Source organism: Pseudorasbora parva, chromosome 17, assembly GCF_024679245.1.
Source record: "Pseudorasbora parva isolate DD20220531a chromosome 17, ASM2467924v1, whole genome shotgun sequence".
Classification (NCBI taxonomy): Eukaryota; Metazoa; Chordata; class Actinopteri; order Cypriniformes; family Gobionidae; genus Pseudorasbora; species Pseudorasbora parva.
In genome coordinates this window covers 1,022,239-1,036,133 of record NC_090188.1, presented here as the reverse complement: position 1 = coordinate 1,036,133, position 13,895 = coordinate 1,022,239, and the positions used below count along the sequence as shown (strand labels likewise).

Below are 13,895 nucleotides of genomic sequence, written 5' to 3'. Positions count from 1 at the left end.
ATCTATAATCCATCCATAATCCATCTTTCCATACATCCATAAATAATCCATCCATAATCCATCTCCATCTATAATCCATCCATCTCTCCATACATTCATATATAATCCATCCATAATCCATCTCTCCATACATCCATCTATAATCCATCTCTCCATACATCCATCTATAATCCATCCATAATCCATCTCTCCATCTATAATCCATCTATAATCCATCTCTCCATCTATAATCCATCTATAATCCATCTCTCCATCTATAATCCATCTATAATCCATCTCTCCATCTATAATCCATCCATAATCCATCTCTCCATACATCCATCTATACTCCATCCATAATCCATCCATTATCCATCTCTCCATACATCCATATATAATCCATCCATAATCCATCCATAATCCATCCATAATCCATCTATAATCCATCCATAATCCATCCATAATCCATCCATAATCCATCCATAATCCATCTCTCCATACATCCATATATATTCCACAATCCATCTCTCCATACATTCATATATAATCCATCCATAATCCATCCATGATCCATCTCTCCATGCATCTATATATAATCCATCCATAATACATCTATAATCCATCTCTCCATACATCCATAAATAATCAATTCATAATCCATCCATAATCCATCTCTCCATACATCCATATATAATCCATCAATAATCCATCCATGATCCATCTCTCCATACATCCATATATAATCCATCCATAATCCATCTATAAATAATCCATTCATAATCCATCCATAATCCATCTATAATCCATCCATAATCCATTCATAATCCATCCATAATCCATCCATAATCCATTCATAATCCATCCATAATCCATCTATAATCCATCTCTCCATACATCCATAAATAATCCATTCATAATCCATCCATAATCCATCTATAATCCATCCATAATCCATTCATAATCCATCCATAATCCATCTATAATCCATCCATAATCCATTCATAATCCATCCATAATCCATCTATAATCCATCTCTCTATACATCCATAAATAATCCATTTATAATCCATCCATAATCCATCTATAATCCATCCATAATCCATTCATAATCCATCCATAATCCATCTATAATCCATTCATAATCCATCCTTAATCCATCTCTCCATACATCCATAAATAATCCATTCATAATCCATCCATAATCCATCTCTCCATACATCCTTCTATAATCCATCCATAATCCATCCATGATCCATCTATAATCCATCTCTCCATACATCCATAAATAATCCATTCATAATCCATCCATAATCCATCTCATACATCCATATATAATCCATCCATAATCCATCTATAATCCATCTCTCCATACATCCATATATAATCCATCAATAATCCAGCCATGATCTATCTCTCAATACATCCGTATATAATTTATAGTCTTATAATTTATAGGCATGAAATCGCTCTCACAGACATTTTCCTGGACCGTTCCCACCTGGTGGAATGACCTGCCGATCTCAATTCGTGCTGCCGAGTCTGTAGACATTTTTAAAAAACATCTTAAGACACATCTTTTCCATTTGCACTTGACCAATACAGAATAGCACTTACTGATCACCACAGCAACGACCTGGATCATATCTACGTCTCTCATCCGGATTTGTGCCTTCAGGCGGGTGTGTTACATAGTTATCATAACTATCAGAATCCAGTGGTCTGCATTTTGCGTACGTGAGTTTTTGTTGTAGATGGCTATTGCTGCGCGTTTAGCTAGAATACAAAACCAACCCATTGGGCCACTGAATCTGCATTAACGACAACAGCTGGGGCAACAGCCTTAGTCCTAATGGGTTGTTATCATGGCTATCAAAATCCAGTGTTCGGCACTTTGCGTACGTGAGTTTTTGTTGTAGATGTCTATTTAAAAAAAAAAAAAAAAAAACTTGTGTACTGTGCTAATTAATTGAGACTTCTTACAGCTCTTACAGGTTGTTGGCCTTGTCTGTTTCGTTGCTTCTATTACTCTCCCCTTTTTTGTAAGTCGCTTTGGATAAAAGCGTCTGCTAAATGATTCAATGTAAATGTAAATAATCCATCCATAATCCATCCATAATCCATCTCTTCATACATCCATAAATAATCCATCTATAATCCATCTCTCCATCTATAATCCATCTCTCCATCTATAATCTATCTCTCCATCTATAATCCATCTCTCCATCTATAATCCATCTCTCCATCTATAATCCATCTCTCCATCTATAATCCATCTCTCCATCTATAATCCATCTCTCCATCTATAATCCATCTATAATCCATCTCTCCATACATCCATAAATAATCCATCTATAATCCATCTCTCCATCTATAATCCATCTCTCCATCTATAATCCATCTCTCCATCTATAATCCATCCATAATCCATCCATAATCCATCTCTCCATACATCCATAAATAATCCATCTATAATCCATCTCTCCATCTATAATCCATCTCTCCATACATCTATAAATAATCAATCTATAATCCATCTCTCCATCTATAATCCATCTATAATCCATCTATAATCCATCTACAATCCATAATCCATCTCTCCATACATCCATAAATAATCCATCTATAATCCATCTCTCCATCTATAATCCATCTCAACCAGCAGCCATATCACCCTGTAGCCCAAGACTGGTTTCCCACTGAAGCTAAGCAGGGCTGAGCCTGGTCAGTACCTGGATGGGAGACCAACTGGGAAAACCAGGAGCTGCTGGTAGAGGTGTTAGTGAGGCCAGCAGGGGGCGCTCACCCTGTGGTCTGTGTGGGTCCTAACGCCCCAGTGTAGTGATGGTGTTAGTGAGGCCAGCAGGGGGCGCTCACCCTGTGGTCTGTGTGGGTCCTAACGCCCCAGTGTAGTGATGGGGACACTATACTGACAAAGAGCACCGTCTATCGGATGAGACGTTAAACCGAGGTCCAGACTCTCTGTGGTCGTTAAAAATCCCATGGCACTTCTCTTAAAGAGTAGGGGTGTAACCCCGGTGTCCTGGCCAAATTCCCTTGATTGGCCCTTACCAACCATGGCCTCCTAATAATCCCCATCCACTGAATTGGCTCTATCACCCTCTCTCCTCTCCACCTATCGCTGGTGTGTGTGAGCGCACTGGCGCCGTTGTACTGTGGCTGCCGTCGCATCATCCCAGTGGAGCTGCACACTGGTGGAGGATGAGGAGAGACCCCTGACAGGAGTGTGAAGCGCTTTGGGTGTGCAGTTGTACATTTGAAAGCACTATATAAATGCCTCATTCATTCATTCATTCATCTCTCCATCTATAATCCATCCATAATCCATCTCTCCATTCATCCATATATAATCCATCTATAATCCATCTCTCCATCTATAATCCATCTCTCCATCTATAATCCATCTCTCCATCTATAATCCATCTCTCCATCTATAATCCATCTATAATCCATCTCTCCATCTATAATCCATCTCTCCATCTATAATCCATCTCTCCATCTATAATCCATCTCTCCATCTATAATCCATCTATAATCCATCTCTCCATCTATAATCCATCTCTCCATCTATAATCCATCTATAATCCATCTCTCCATCTATAATCCATCTCTCCATCTATAATCCATCTATAATCCATCTCTCCATCTATAATCCATCTCTCCATCTATAATCCATCTATAATCCATCTCTCCATCTATAATCCATCTCTCCATCTATAATCCATCTATAATCCATCTCTCCATCTATAATCCATCTCTCCATCTATAATCCATCTCTCCATCTATAATCCATCTCTCCATCTATAATCCATCTCTCCATCTATAATCCATCTCTCCATCTATAATCCATCTATAATCCATCTCTCCATCTATAATCCATCCATAATCCATCTATAATCCATCCAGAGTTTTAGTTGGTTATTTAATGCTATAAAAACGAGGTGTGACGTCATGATTGACAGCTGAGATCGACGACTTCTCTGAGTGAAGTCACTGAGGCACTAACAGACTTTTTTCAGGATGTTTGGGAGCAGATATGAGCTTTAGCTTTAATTTCTACATTTCCCTAACTATTTATTTCACACCAACATAACTAATTGTTCTGCATCTGTGAGAGTATGGGCGGGCTTTTGATATCGCAGTTGTACTTCCTGCTCTGCGGAGACTTCGGTCCGGTTTTATATTTACTGCTGCACTAAAATCCAAAAGGGACTAATTTACGTTATTTATTACTTGATTGTTCAAGCTACCTCACAGAAGTGCTCTGTTTGTTAACAAAATTGTTGAATGTTAAAATAAGGTAAATGAAATAAAAAATAAGGAACATCCTGGATCGTTTTTTTGTTTTGTTTTGTTTTTTTGCTCTTATTCTTTTTTTATGTATTATAGAAGTATCGGGTCGGGACTCGGTATCGGCAGATACTCAAAATCAAATGACTCGGACTTGAGGGCAAAAAACCTGATCAGGACATCCCTATCAATTTCATTTTTGGCTGAACTAACCCTTTAAGGGCACCATAAGCCTTTTAAAAATCTAACTCTATATAACATCAAACTGCTAAAACGGAGGAACATTTAAAAGGTCTAATGATATGTTCAGTGAGGAGGCGTTTCTCAATGTCAAGGAAGGATCCTCGGAAGCCAGAATTCCAAGGATGCCACGTCATCGACATCCGACGAAGGACTGTTCCAATGTCGAGGATCCTCGGAATTCAACCAAGGACTGAGTCCTTCGTTCGAAAAATATGTCATATACAGAAAAGGATGCATATGAGTAGACTTCGCGCACTTCGCGTTCTCAAATCACCCACAATCCTATGCGCGCAGCTTCGCTATCTTCAGACATTCGCGGACTCGGAGCGTGAACGGGGCAAATATGCTTGTATCGGAGTTTGTAGATGGGAAGGACGGAGACGGGAACCGGCGAACGTTCAACAACTTTATAATAAATATAAAACAAAACGAAAGTAACGTGGGGAAAACCCTCACGGGTGACTGCCCGCACACACATAATAAACCATAAACAAACCATAACATAAACTCCAGGCCTAGTCCTCTCTCGTCTTCCACGCTCCACCATTTATACTCCAATCACTCTGCCGTGAGCCGAGACCGGTGTGGCGGCGATCAGCTGCCGCTCATTATCACGCCATCGGCCCGCTCTCACGGACCCTCACCTCGCTGATTGCCACAATGCTTTTATTTACGTTACCAAACATTTGTTATAACCGTAGTAAATATACGTAAAGTTTAACGTTTAAATGCCGGTACAAATTACTACTGTATTGTTATAAAAATATATCCAAATAACGTTACACATAATGTTATTGATGGCCAACGGACCTTTTCACTGACGTAATGACGCAATGACGTGCACTTGCTAGCCTGTTCCATTAACGTGTTCTCCGAATGCTAAAGAGGAGCCTCGCCTAGCCTCTGAAGGAAGTGACTTGGAAGGATCAGTCCTTCCAAGGAAGCATCCTTGACATTGAGAAACACCTAGGGAGTGTGTTAATCGCCGTGACAACACCGGTAATACCGGTATCACAATGACAATAGGTATAAATATATCTGCAAGCAGCCATTATCGGCGCCAAGCGCAAAAACAAGACAAGCCAACATGGCTGGGAGTGTCAGATCAACTGCAGCAATCAGCAATCAAACACTTTAGGATGATTTTAGGCTGACAAATGCATTGTAGTCTTTAGGGTTGGGTACCGGAACCCGGTGCTAATATGGCACCTGTTCCTATATAACCGGTCTATACCGCAAGATGTCGGTCATTCCGGTGCCACTTAAAGGCCCACTGAAATCAAAACTAAGGTTGTCTTTGTTGTAGACTATGTTATGGGTCCTGCACACTGTGCGATTTTTCAAAATCCTATGTGAATGTCCGTTGTCAGACATGATCCCCGATGTAAGCCATGTCACACTGTAAGATCTCAGTTGGCATTAATGTCAGACTGTACGATAGTGACGGCGCGCTAAAAACGGACGCGCGCAAGAAAACTCACCCGGAGCTTTATATCATCAGTGAATGACGCGTTGGGAGACGGTGAGCTGCATTACACGCCGGACTGAAATGCTGGCTACAAAGAAATCTCTAGCTCTCGTTTTGGTCATAGTTTGTCTTGAAAACGGAGATATTTGACTGTCGTCGTAGGAGAAGTCACACTGCAGGATTGTGCGCCAAATCTGACACTGCCAAAATTTGGTCTGAGGTAAAATGTGATCGCAGCGCTCATTAATCGGCTGCCGGTGAACATGTCAAACTAACGACCAAAGACGTCAGATTTTAGCCTAGGATCAGAGGAATCTTTTAGGATTTGCTAAATTTGTCTCACACGGCCAAATCGTGGCCAAAATCGCACAGTGTGCACCCGGCTTTAGCCTTTAAGTTATAGTGTGTTCCAAAACAATGACAAACTTTGCATTTAGGAGATATAAGCGTTCAAAACTTCCGTTTAAACTAGGGATGTGAATTTTCACATATTCTCATGATCAATCGTCGTTTAAATTAATGATCAATTAATTGATTAATCGTTAACCTTAATACTGAATTATGCTACAGCCAGATCTGGACAGTCCCTCAGCTCATTTCCTCGAGTCCTGTACTGAAGTTCACTGTTTGAGTCTCTGTGCTTTACTGGAGTATTATTTTTTATGACTTTGACTTCACTCCATCTGAAAGACAAATATCGTCCTCTTTACTCCACTACATTTCTATCAAGGTCCTCGAAGTGGAAAGTCGTTTCTGTCGCAGCTTTGAAAGTCAGTGATGATTTTTTTCTTCTTTAAAAGGTTTTTTGTTGTTGTTGTTTCAGACAGTCTGTCAGGAATCACTCTTATAGTCATAAACATTTCCCCAACTTTTTTTGAGCACTGATCAGTTCATAGCAAAATCGAAGAAGACGGTTCTTAGGCACAAGTGTGTGCACCCCATAGCCACACTTTGAAAGTATTCAGTTTAAAAAAAATTAAAAAATAAAGATTAGTTTAGTTGGCATACACCTGGTGCACGTCTTATTAAATATTAAAAATATAAACGCTGGCAGAAAGAGAAGAGTAAAGTTGGGAGAATATCAGATGTGTATCAGTGTATTGGATCCGTGCATTCGGCCTTAAAGTGACAGCAGCTTTGTAACTTTTCTACAAGTATTTAAATGAGTTTAAGTTAGTCGTCTGCTAGTGTGTCAGATGGAGCGTCACTGACTGGCTTAAACCATGATGGCATAATGTGCATTTATACAACTATAATACAATAATGCGGCGACATAAAGAAGGACATTTACTTTTGATACTTCAGTACTTTTGAAAACTAATACTTCTGTACTTTTATTTGAGTAAAAATCTGTTTTTACAACTTTCACTTGTAACGGAGTAATATTTCACCAGCAGTACTGTTACTCCAGTAATAGAGTTGTGTAGTTTGTCCGTCACTACAGCAGTGGCTTATAGCTGACAGCATGACAGGATGTGCAATGCTGCTCAAAACGTAAGGTGAAGGATTTTTTTTATCTAAACAAAGGGCTATGGGATTGTAAAATTAGTCAATGTGATAGCTTGTTATTTAACTCAACAAAAAGCTTCCTATATGAAATTAATCAGATTTATATTAAGTTAACAAAATATTACAAATTATTTCTGCACAAAATGAGTCGAATGCACAAGTGAACTTGAATTGAGTTGCTGATATTCATATCCAGAATGGGAGACGCGTGGTGTTCTTCCTGGAACAACGCTCTGAACACGGCACCTTAACCCAATGAATTTACAACCATTTATTAAAATAGTGTTCTCATTTATGTTATGTAATATGACAATCCCAATCATAGTTATTCTGCATTGCTCTGTATGCGCTAAAGCCGAAGCACTGAATGAAAACCGGTAGCCATACGTTATAGAGGTCGACCGATAGTGGATTTTACCGATACCGATAGCTAGGTTGGACCTCGCTTGCCAATAACCGATTAGTCGACCGATAGTTTTTAAAAAGATACTAGATTAAAATATAATAATAATACATAAAATAACAGGTAAAAAAGCAGTGCTGAACTTTATTACAAGAAATTTTAAAAAGTACTGAACCATGAAAATGTGATAAATTTTATATGTAAATATAAAAATATTAAAAAACAATTCTACAGAAAAAAAATAAATCCATAACCCATCTTCCCATCCATAACCCATCTCTCCATCCATAATGCATCCATCCATCCATAATGCATCCATCCATCCATAACCCATCTCCCCATCCATAACCCATCTCCCCATCCATAACCCATCTCTCCATCCATAACCCATCTCTCCATCCATAATGCATCCATCCATCCATAACCCATCTCTCCATCCATAACCCATCTCTCCATCCATCCATAATGCATCTCTCATCCATCCATAATGCATCCATCCATCCATAACCCATCTCTCCATCCATCCATAATGCATCCATCCATCCATAACCCATCTCTCCATTCATAATCCATCCATAATGAATCCATCCATCCATAACCCATTTCTCCATCCATCCATAATGCATCCATCCATCCATAACCCATTTCTCCATCCATCCATAACCCATATCTCCTCCATCCATAATGCATCCATCTATCCATAAACAATCTCTCCATCCATCCATAATGCATCCATCCATCCATAACCCATCTCTCCATACATCCATAATGCATCCATCCATCCATAACCCATCTCTCCATACATCCATAATGCATCCATCTATCCATAACCCATCTCTCCATCCATCCATAATGCATCCATCCATCCATAACCCATCTCTCCATCCATAATCCATCCATAATGAATCCATCCATCCATAACCCATCTCTCCATCCATCCATAATGCATCCATCCATCCATAACCCATTTCTCCATCCATCCATAATGCCTCCATCTATCCATAAACAATCTCTCCATCCATCCATAATGCATCCATCCATCCATAACCCATCTCTCCATCCATCCATAATGCATCCATCCATCCATAACCCATCTCTCCATCCATCCATAATGCATCCATCCATCCATAACCCATCTCTCCATCCATCCATCCATAACCCATTTCTCCATCCATCCATAACCCATCTCTCCATACATCCATAATGCATCCATCCATCCATAACCCATCTCTCCATCCATCCATGATGCATCCATCCATCCATAACCCATCTCTCCATCCATCCATAACCCATCTCTCCATCCATCCATAATGCATCCATCCATCCATAACCCATCTCTCCACCCATCCATAATGCATCCATCTATCCATAACCCATCTCTCCATCCATCCATAACCCATTTCTCCATCCATCCATAACCCATCTTTCATCCATCCATAACCCATCTCTCCATCCATCCATAATGCATCCATCCATCCATAACCCATCTCTCCATCCATCCATAATGCATCCATCCATCCATAACCCATCTCTCCATACATCCATAATGCATCCATCCATCCATAACCCATCTCTCCATCCATCCATAATGCATCCATCCATCCATCCATAACCCATTTCTTCATCCATCCATAATGCATCCATCCATCCATAACCAATCTCTCCATCCATCCATCCATAACCCATTTCTCCATCCATCCATAACCCATCTCTCATCCATCCATAATGCATCCATCCATCCATAACCCATCTCTCCATCCATCCATAATGCATCCATCTATCCATAACCCATTTCTCCATCCATCCATAACCCATTTATCCATCCATCCATAACCCATCTCTCATCCATCCATAACCCATCTCTCCATCCATCCATAATGCATCCATCCATCCATCCATCCATAATGCATCCATCCATCCATCCATCCATCCATAATGCATCCATCCATCCATAACCCATCTCTCCATCCATCCATAATGCATCCATCCATCCATAACCCATTTCTCCATCCATCCATAACCCATCTCTCATCCATCCATAATGCATCCATCCATCCATAACCCATCTCTCCATCCATCCATCCATAACCCATTTCTCCATCCATCCATAACCCATCTCTCCATCCATCCATAATGCATCCATCCATCCATAATCCATCTCTCCATACATCCATAATGCATCCATCCATCCATAACCCATCTCTCCATCCATCCATAATGCATCCATCCATCCATCCATTACCCATTTCTTCATCCATCCATAACCCATCTCTCATCCATCCATAATGCACCCATCCATCCATAACCCATCTCTCCATCCATCCATCCATCCATAACCCATTTCTCCATCCATCCATAACCCATCTCTCATCCATCCATAATGCATCTATCTATCCATAACCCATTTCTCCATCCATCCATAACCCATCTCTCCATCCATCCATAACCCATTTCTCCATCCATTCATAACCCATCTCTCATCCATCCATAACCCATCTCTCCATCCATCCATAAGGCATCCATCCATCCATCCATCCATAATGCATCCATCCATCCATAACCCATCTCTCCATCCATCCATAATGCATCCATCCATCCATAACCCATTTCTCCATCCATCCATAACCCATCTCTCATCCATCCATAATGCATCCATCCATCCATAACCCATCTCTCCATCCATCCATCCATAACCCATTTCTCCATCCATCCATAACCCATCTTTCATCCATCCATAATGAAGCCATCCATCCATAACCCATCTCTCCATCCATCCATAAAGCATCCATCCATCCATAACCCATCTCTCCATCCATCCATCCATAACCCATTTCTCCATCCATCCATAACCCATCTTTCATCCATCCATCCATCCATAACCCATTTCTCCATCCATCCATAACCCATCTCTCATCCATCCATAATGCATCCATCCATCCATCACCCATCTCTCCATCCATATATCCATCCAGCCATAATCCATCTCTATGCATAATCCATCCATCAATCTCTCCATCCATCCATAATCCATCCATCATACACCTCTCTATCCATCCAGCCATTCATCCATCCATAATATCTCCATCCATCCATCCATAACCCATTTCTCCATCCATAATACATCCATCCATCCATAACCCATCTCTCCATCTATAATCATCTCTCCATCCATATACCCATCCAGCCATAATCCATCTCTATGCATAATCTATTCATCATCAGTCTCTCCATCCATCTATAACCCACCCATCATACACTTCTCTATCCATCCATCCATCCATCCATAATATCTCCATTCATCCATAATATCTCCATCCATTCATAATCCATCCATCCATAACCCATCTCTCTATCCATAATCTATCCATCCATCAAAGCTCTCCATCCATCAATCCATAACCCATACATCCATTATCCATCCATCCAGACACCCATCCATACATCCTTCTATCTCTCATCCATCCATAATGCATCCATCCATCCATAACCCATCTCTCCATTCATCCATAATGCATCCATCCATCCATAACCCATTTCTCCATCCATCCATAACCCATCTCTCATCCATCCATAATGCATCCATCCATCCATAATCCATCTCTCCATCCATATATCCATCCAGCCATAATCCATCTCTATGCATAATCCATCCATCATCAATCTCACCATCCATCCATAATCCACCCATCATACACCTCTCTATCCATCCATCCATTCATCCATCCATAACCCATTTCTCCATCCATAATGCATCCATCCATAACCCATCTCTCCCCTCCATCCATTACCCATCTCTCCATCTATAATCATCTCTCCATCCATATACCTATCCAGCCATAATCCATCTCTATGCATAATCTATTCATCATCAGTCTCTCCATCCATCTATAACCCACCCATCATACACCTCTCTATCCATCCATCCATCCATAATATCTTCATCCATCCATAATCCATCCATCCATAACCCATCTCTCTATCCATAATCTATCCATCCATCAAAGCTCTCCATCCATCAATCCACAACCCATACATCCATTATCCATCCATCCAGACACCATCCATCCATCCTTCTATCTCTCTATCCAGCCATAATCCATCCATCCATCCATCTATAATCAATCTCTCCATCTCCAATGACTAGGGTGCTTTATAACAGCCCTCAGCAAAAACCCAGCAAGCCCTAAACACCTCATCTTGTGATTGCTGACAAAGGCCTCATTTACTTCATTCATGCATTTTGGAAAATCCTTGTATGTGCGGCTTACGCTGCACAAAAGGCCCATTGAGGGACGAGACCAGACGTCTGAACATGCTAAATATTTAGGTGTACTTGCGCACGCAGGACTCTATAAGCGGCGTGCTGGTTTTGGCCACGCAATTCCTGGATAAACAGTGATATAAGACAGCAGTTGAGCGGAGCCTAATTCTAAAGATAGCACGAGAGTTTCTCTTCACAGACTGAAGAAAACAGGAGCTCTCCGCCATCAAATAGCCAGATCCGGAATAACCTGTAGACCTGATTGCCCAGCACGCTTCGAAAACATCCTTCATTATAGCTTTACTATTGTTTGTTCAAGAGCAACTAATTTGCCTAAACCACAACTCACCCTGATCTACCACAAGTTTGCATAATAATTTCCATAGAGCGCAATAACCGGTGAGATTTCGACGAAACCACAGAGTCAGGAGTGATTCCTGAGAGTTAGTCTTGAGAAGGACAGCAGTTAGAAAAGTAAATATAACTGATGGTTATCTGATGGCTACAGTGGGAGATTTCACATGTTAGTGAAAAAAATAAACGGATTAGCATTAAAGGGATAGTTCACCCAATGATGAACGATCATCGTTTTTTTTTTTTTTTTGTCAATTCTTGCTTTCCGTGGGAATCAAACCCATGACCTTGGCATTGCTAGCGCCACACTCTACTGGTTGAGCTACAGGAAAGCTACTGTACGTTTAGACATTCTAGAACGCTTCTGGAAACTTTGCAACCCTACACTGTAAAAAAAAATTGTTGGTTTAACTTAGAAAAGTAAGTAACCTGGTTGCCTTAAAATTTTGAGTTTCCTGAAATGAAAAAATTTGAGTTGATACAATGAAGGACATTTGTTTGATAAATAGAAACTCAAAATATTATTGTATCTGAACCACATAAAAAATGTGATCAATCATGAAAATAGCTCAATTTGGCTGCGTCAACACAAAACACACAATTACCCAATATGCTCACAAAATCTTTTAATAACATTTTAGTAAAGGTTTGTCGAATCTCAAAAAATGTTCATTGTATTAACTCAAAATTTTAATTTCAATGAACTCAAAATTTTAAGGCAACCAGGGAACTGTTTTTCTAAATATTTTTTTACAGTGCAGTAAAGAGCGATCGAGGCTTGTGCTGCCCGTCAAAACCCGCAGATTAAATATACGGTTATATAAGTAACGCAACACGACCAAGGGAGCCGCTCTGCCGAATATAATCACGATTGCAAATGTTATATTGATTTTATTGTAGTTAATTTGTATTTATAAAGTTAAATAAATGCATGTAAAAGCTAATAGCACACTGATGAAAATATCGCCTCAGTTAAATGGTTTACACCACCACAAATAATTTTTCCACCCTGACAAGCACATGACAAGGCTTAATGTATATAATTTGATTATATAAAATATAAAATTAAATCAGAAAAAAAATGCTGGGTTGTTTCAACTCAAATTTGGGTCAAATATGGACAAACCCACCCAACCGTTGGGTTTTAAGATTTTAAATTAAATAAATTCAACCAGCAGCTGAGTTTGTCCATATTTAACCCGAAACATGGGTTGAAATGTCCCAGCTTTTTTAGAGTGTGGATAAAAAATTTACCAACATCCAACTAACTCTCAAATAAAATGACATCAGAAAACTCATAAGAAAAAAAATGCTGAGTTGTTTCAACTCATATTCGGGTCAAATATGGACAAACCCACCCAACCGTTGGG

The 13,895-nt window shown here is 39.9% G+C and overlaps 1 protein-coding gene and 1 pseudogene across 1 annotated transcript in view; one reads left to right on the top strand and one right to left on the bottom strand.

Annotated features, from left to right (window-relative positions):
• Positions 1 to 13,895, bottom strand: part of LOC137045570 (uncharacterized) — a 222,882-nt gene that overhangs the window by 207,839 nt on the left and 1,148 nt on the right. The gene's annotated exons all lie outside the window — the stretch shown is intronic.
• On the top strand, positions 2,634 to 2,749 carry LOC137045741 (5S ribosomal RNA; annotated as a pseudogene).